General features: G+C 45.5%; 1 long non-coding RNA gene across 3 annotated transcripts; it reads right to left on the reverse strand.

Moving 5' to 3' along the window:
• Positions 1-2,814: 2,814 nt before the first annotated feature.
• Positions 2,815-6,921, reverse strand: LOC117438251 (uncharacterized). 3 transcript variants are annotated; one of them, XR_004550677.1, is made up of 4 exons: positions 6,806-6,921; positions 4,703-5,742; positions 2,979-4,145; positions 2,815-2,887 (listed from the first exon to the last, which is right to left on the reverse strand). It is a non-coding gene; the product is annotated as an uncharacterized lncRNA (long non-coding RNA). The 3 variants fall into 3 exon arrangements; XR_004550676.1 differs by having other exon boundaries at positions 2,979-3,109; positions 4,079-5,742; XR_004550675.1 differs by having other exon boundaries at positions 2,979-5,742.
• Between the last annotated feature and the right edge of the window lie 394 nt (positions 6,922-7,315).

Consider the following 7,315-nt stretch of genomic DNA (forward strand, 5'->3'; position numbering starts at 1 on the left):
CGGATGGATTTCATCAGGGCCCGTGGACTTGTGTACATTCAGGTTCTTAAGATGGTCTCAAACCAGATCTTCTCATACAGTGGGCCCAAGGTCTAGGTTTTCACAGTCCCTGCGTCCGCCTTCCAAGACTTGGGTGGTACGGTCAGAACCTTTGCTAGTGAAGACCGTGGCAAAGAAGCCATTGAGAACCTCAGCCTTCTCCAAATCCTGTGTAGCCAGTTCTCCCGATAGCTTCCAGAGGGGGCCTAAATTGTCCCTAGTCTGTTTTTTAGCTGCTACATACCTATAAAATCCCTTCCTGTTATCTTTAACATCCCTTGCCAAGTTTAGCTCCAATTGGGCCTTAGCTTTCCTAACCTGGTCCCTAGCTTCCCAAACAACATCCCTGTATTCATCCCAGGCCACCTGTCCTTGCTTCCACATTTTATAAACCTCTTTTTTCCTGTGAATTTTTCTCAGCAGCTCCTTATCCATCCAAGGAGGTCTCCTGGCCCTCCTGCTGCACTTCCTTCTAGTCGGGATGCAACACTCCTGAGCTTGTAGCAGGTGATCCTTGAATATTAACCAAGAGTCTTGGGCCCCCTTGCCCTCTAGGGCTATATCCCATGGAACCCTGCTAAGCAGGTTCCTGAAGAGCCCAAAGTCTGCTCTCTTGAAGTCCGGGGCAGTGAGCTTCCTGCACGCTCATCTCACTGTCTTGAGGACCTCAAATTTGACCATCTCGTGATCACTGCATCCAAGACTTCCCTGGAGAGTCACACTTACAACGAGCCCTTCCCTGTTGGTGAGCACGAGGTCAAGCACGGCACCTCTCCTTGTCAGCTCCTCCATTGCTTGCAGAAGGAAGTTCTCTTCCACACAATAGAGAAACCTCCTGGATTGCTTGTGCTGGGCCATACCGTCACCTCAACAGATATCAGGGTGGTTGAAGTCCCCCATGAGAACAAGGGCCTGCGAACATGAGGCTTTTCCTATCTGTCTGTAGAGTTCTTCATCCACAGGTTCCTCTTGATCAGGCGGTCTGTAACATATCCCCACAGTAATGTGTCCCATCACCGATTTCCCCTTAACCCTGACCCACAAACTTTCTGTTAACTGATCACCTGTCCCCAGACAGAGTTCCATACTCTCCAGCCTATCCCTAACATAAAGGGCACCTCCCCCTCCCCTCCTACCTCGCCTGTCTTTTCTAAAAAGCCTGTAACCTTCCATTCCAACACCGGAGTCAAAGGAGCCTTCCCACCATGTTTCTGTGATGCCTATTATATCATAGCCACGTAGATGTGCCCACATCTCTAATTCCTCTTGTTTGTTCCCCATGCTATGGGCATTTGTATAGAGGCATCTGAGCCGAGCTCCAAATGAAGCTGGCTCATTGCCTGGAGCGGCTGGAATATCACTACATTGCTCCGAGCATTTATTATAGGTGCTGGCAACTGACTGGGTGTGTTGGGATGGAATGATGCTCCCCTCCCCCAATACATCTAGTTTAAAGCACCCTTGACAAGTCTGGCAAGCCTCCTACCAAAGCCACTCTTCCCCTTCTTTATCAGAGCAGCTCCACAAGTCCCCAGTAGGCCTAGCCTACAAATGTGGGCCCCATGTCCAAGACACCCAAACCCTTGACTATGACACCACCCTTTTAACCATCTATTAACCTGTCCAATCCTCCTTGCCTTTGGAAGGTCCTCCCCTGCGTCTTGGAGAATTGTCGAAGAAACTATCTGAGCTCCAGAACCCCTGACCACCTCTCCCAGAGCTCTGTAGTCCTTCTTTATACTCCTCAGGCTACTACTATCTATATCCCTAGCACCCACATGTATCCTAGAAGCACGTAATAGTCCATGCGACTTACTAGAGCAGGCAGCCTCTCCGCAACATCCCTGATCCGTGCCCCAGGTAGGCAACACACCTCCCTTGCGACCGGGTCAGGACGACAGATGAGCGCTTCTGTCCCTTTCAAGGCAGAGTCCCCTACTACTACAACCCGCCGCTTTTTCCTGGCGGCACCAGTAGAGATCTTCTGTACCAGTGCACCAACCGACTGTTTCCGATGCAAGTGCATTTCCTCATTGGCCCCCTGCAGGACAGCAAAGCGGTTCTGGGTGGGTACAGCAGATTTAGGAGGAAGCTCCTTGCTTTTAATTGCTCTCTTCCTCCTTTTGTTGTTTTTTTTTGTTACTAACTCCCAGCTTCCCCGATCAACAGCCCCCTTCTTTCCTCCATGAGTTAGAGGGGAAGCTTGAGGCCCCTGTGCTGTTTGGGCCTGGAGCAAGCAGTCCTGCTTCCTCTCAGCTTCTCTGACATCTTGCACCTTACTGACAGCATCCCGCAGCTCAGCCACCTGCTGGAGGAGGACCTCCATCAGGGAGCAGCGAGCGCAACCTTGCCCATTTTGCACCTTTCCCTCACAAGAACAGTGCAGGCACTCTCTACACTCCAAGCTCTGCACCGCAACCTCCCCACTTACCAGCTCTGTCTGGGTGCCTACGCTGGCCACCACCGGGGCGGCCGGGGCAGAGCTCCCAGACCGGACCCTGGTCGTACGGCGAGTGCTCACCATCCCGCTCACCTGCCCACGCAAATTGCCGCGCAAACTGCCTCGACCCGCTCTGTTTGCCCGCTCTGTTCGCCGCGCTCCTGGTCGCCGTGCTCCCTGGGTAGATTTTTAACCACTCACAGTTGGTGCCCCTCCTTCTGTCTCTGCCCCCCGTGAGTCACCTCCTCGCAGTAGCTGAGCTCTTTGCAAGTCCTGTTGAGGACTTGAGGCTCCCTCCTCAGTGGCTCTTGTCACTCTGTGGTGAGGCTTCTGGACACTGATCTCCCCCGGCTCCGCTCCGGTGCCACAGGCGTCCTTTCTCAAGCCAACCCCCTCAGCAAGTCATATCTAAATATAAATCTACATATGAGTAACAAGGACAGCTGAGCATCTGCTTATATTTAAAGCTAATACAAAATTTTTTTCATTAAGGTAGTACCTAAAAGACTCCACACCATTCCAGGTAGACTTCACAAAAGCCAGTATCCTTCCCTTCCTCGTGATATCAACCAGTCCTCCTTTATTATCTAGGATGCCATAATGAATTGCAGCACAGCATATGCTTGATGACTGACAAGAGCACAAATACAAATAGTATGCAAAATAAATCTCATTCACACAGCAATACTGACCAACCTCTGTGAAAAAAATTAAGAAAAAATGAAACCACCACCAAAGTGCCAAATGGAAAATAATCTGAGTACATTCCTTTGGAATTTGGTTGTTAAATCTTACTCTCCCAAAATAGCTTTATTATTGCTGTTAGTATTTTAAGTGCTGCCTGGTTGAATGGCAAGCTTTTTTTTTTTTTTTTTATAAAAAACCCCTGACATTTAGATACAATTTAGCAGAAAAGCAGCATCGGAAATAAGTGACCAGCATGAAATATTTCCAGCTCTCAAGAAAACATCCAAATCCAAAATACTTCTGCTGAAACCACTTGGATGAGGTGGCTGTCTGCAATCACATAAGTTGCAGGGCAAAGATGTATCATGGGTGATGCAGTCATGCACCAACAGTGAGAATGGGGAAAGCAAACATGCTTTTTAGACAAACCCCCTTTTATCTTCAACCTTCCTTCACCCCAAAAGTAGTTCTGATGGGAAAAGAATGCCATGAATTATTTATAAATTATCCTGCTAATTCAAGATCCAACAAATCTTCCCCAAATATTATTTAGTTGCAACATTTAGTGGTGTTTTTCATATAAAGTTTCTTTTCAGCATGACAGTTGCCCACACTAAAGAAGAGATCTTTGTAAGAGCTGTCTATTGATCCCCATCCCTCATTTTCCATGAGTTTCATAGCAAATTAAGGGCATAAAATCAAGTCTGGAATCACTTTGGCTTTCCAGACTGCCTCTTTTTTCCATTGTCAAGATGAGAAAAATACAGATAATCTTTATTAGCACCTTTTTACAGCACCACAACTGGAGAATACAAAAAGCCAAATTACACTGGACTTGTTGGCATTTCCCATTTCTGTTATTACCACTAACTCCCCACAAATTACATCTATGAGCTATGACAATGTACTCACACTTTCATAATAAAATGTTCCAAAGATCTTTCCCTTACTGTACAAGTAGCCAGCTGGGCACAAATACCTAGTAAAGATATATATCTTTGAGGGTAGCAAAAAAACAATTTAAGAAAAACAGACTTTGACTCTTAGTAGTCATTCCATTCATTTCATGTAACTCTTCCATTTTAAAACAAGATTGCAAAATAGCTACTTTTTAAAACAGTTTCTCTACCTTCCTTAAAACCCCAACCAATACTTAGATTCTGTGGATTTGGGTTTTCTCCAAGTGATAAACTGTCCTGTTCTTTGCAGAAACCTTAACCAGAAATTCTTGACTGACTGGGAGGGGACAAACCATGTCTGGCTTGGACAGTGGTGGAATGCATGAAAAAGGCTCAAAAAGGGACACTGCCAAAATTTTTTAAATTATTTTGGACACCTGAAACTGTGGGTCCTCATGGCTGAATAAACTGAGTCACCTTACTGCTAGACTTGGCTGAAGGCTATATTTTTAAAGAGATCTACCTAGATAATCACAAAAAAAAATCAAAAAAGCTCCATGTCATATATTTTCAAAAACTAGATATTTTTAAGCCGCTTTTTCCTGCAGCGCTCCAAGAAGTATCAATCAAACCCTACCTGTTGCATGTTGAGCTTCTGCATTTATCTTGGTTTCACATGTTATGACTTGTGCTGAGGAGAAAAAATAAAGAAGTATTTTAAAAAGGAAAGAGATTGCTCTTGAGATATGAAAATGAGCAGCCACCATGCATCTTTCCTGGAGGTCTTTGGTGCAGCATGATAAAATCTTAGCCTGGAGCAGTTTGTGCTTCTTTAGTCCTTCACCTGAGACAGGTGTCTTCGGAAATATTAGCAAGGAAGAAACATCTGACAGTTGAAGGCTTTGATGTACAGCCTGATGTCTGCAAGCCGGAGCTCTCATACTCTATTTAATTACAGACTCTTGAGATGCTGGAAGATAAACTTGAAAAGGATGCATTGGCTTCCCTCACCTTGTTTTCACAATAAGTCTCTTTTAATTAACAACAGGCAGAAAACAACTGAGGAAGTACTACCAGCTCCACAAATATCTTCAAAAATCTTCCCCAAGCAAGAAATAAGAAAGAAGCAAACTAAAAAACCCAGAAAACCTGCCAAGGGTAAACTGCTGAGTGTGAAGCATTGTGAATGGAAAATAAAACCAATATATCTTAAATTGATTACTGATCAGAGGACCTTTGGTTCATTGATACCTCCTTGAGATGGCTTAAAAGAACAAATAACTATAGCAGATTATATGCAGAAGGCACGAGTGGCTTTTGAAAGCTTTTCTTTCCACTTCTGGTAGGCTTCTGCTCTAATGAACAATGAATTTTCACACAGATTTCCTCCCCCTCCACTCAAACATCCTCCCTGTTACTTTTTCCCTGAGCCTCCTCATCACTTTCTACACCTCTTCCCATAGAAATTTATAGGAGTTAAGGAAAAAAGAGGCTGTCTTGCTCATGTAGGACTCTGGGACGACTTTCTTGGGCTTGATGGGTTTGCTGGCCTTGCTTTCCAGAGGGTAGAACCACACCAGCTTCTGCTCTGCAACCTGTGAAATCTCCACTTCATTCATCTCATCCGTTTTAGTGATGATGGGATCTTCGTAATGGTAATCTGGTGAGAAGAGGGGACTAAAATAAAAATTACAGTGTATTAGCATTGATGGGGAAGTCTGACAGGTTCCTATTTTGAGGGAGGAAGTGGGAAACAGTGCCAGCAAAATTCATTCTGCTCGGCCAGTCCTACTCAAAACCCTGCCCCATTCTCGGCGATAGAGAGGACCATAGCAAATGAAAGGATCATGGATGGAGGCTCCAAGAGGGCTTTCTCCCTCTTGCTGTACCACCAGGGCACCCCCTCCCCTTTCCCCACTGCAGCCCTCCTGGACCCTGGGATTCTCTCTCCAAACCCCACAGGCTAAAAATAATAAATTAACATTGCAGAAAAATAAGCCTCTGATTTGGGCAAGTCTCAAGGGATCCTGCCTGTTTCCAAGAGACCAGTTGTTTTTGAAGCAAAACACATGGGAGAAGAATATTGCCCTCAGTGCATGACCCCAGAAAATTCTGCATGCTGAGGGGATAGCACTGCTTCACTAGAGATTTCAGAGTTAATAATATTTTTCACTCTATTGACCTCTATTTTGAGAAAACTCCACAGGTCAGGAAAAACAGATCACGATCCCCTCCTCTCCTCCAAGAGACAGAAATTGCTGTATTCATTTTACAGCATGAAAACAAAGGTGGGGAGAGAGGGAGGCCCCAGAAAGGAGCAAGGGAGGCATCCAAGCTCTGCCCACCCAAGTTGCCTCTGGTAAGCACTGGAGAACATCCCCTTCCCAAACAAACCCTGCAAGGACACAGTCCTACCCATAGCCTGCCAGTGCTCAAAATCCCACCAGAACTCCTGAGCCAAACCCATGTAAACTCAGAGCAGCTTTCCCCCATCCAAGCACTTGCTCTCATTTTCACAGGGAAAGCACACTGAATCTGAGGTCCAAATTTTAAGCAGTTCAGGGCTTTTTGGTTTCAGCAGCAGCCACCAGTTTACCATGTGTTGTGATATCAAAATATTAAAGATGGCTAATTAAAAGGTGCACAAACCTGTGATGGCTTCTAATTAGAAGTTTCCAGACCTAAGTTTGCTCCAACCTTTTCCCCCAGTCAGGAGGTGCCCCAAGCCCACAGCACATACCTTTGTAGCAGAGGTTGTTGTGGCAGCCTCCTCCATAGCTCGGCGGGTACTTGGAGCAGGTGTGGGAATTCTTAAAGAGTCAAGGCCACATAGTGAGCGATCCCGATACCCTGAGCCTTGTTACTGTAAAGTAAGAAGATTCTTGGCAGGCATAAGCAAGGTCAATTGTCTTGTTAGGCCTCTAATTTTCCACTGAAAACGTGCAGAGAATGATCTCTGCCAAGGCTGTAGTTTCCCATTGTATTTTTAGAGTAAAGTATTTAATCACAATTATAACAAGTTATAAACATTAGCTTTGTAAACAATAGTAACCTCTAGACTAACCAATTAGAGCTCAGTATCCAAGGCTGTTGCATAGGGGAGTAGGGGTATAAGAAGAGCACTGTATCTAATAAAGTTTGGCAATCGCTTGATCACATTGATCTTCTCTGCGTTGTCCGGGACTCCTGTGTCGACAAGTGGCGCCCGAACAGGGACCCTCAGATCGGTAACCTTCGCAGATGGTTTGAA

Source organism: Melopsittacus undulatus (assembly GCF_012275295.1).
Source record: "Melopsittacus undulatus isolate bMelUnd1 chromosome W unlocalized genomic scaffold, bMelUnd1.mat.Z SUPER_W_unloc_3, whole genome shotgun sequence".
Lineage (NCBI taxonomy): Eukaryota > Metazoa > Chordata > Aves > Psittaciformes > Psittaculidae > Melopsittacus > Melopsittacus undulatus.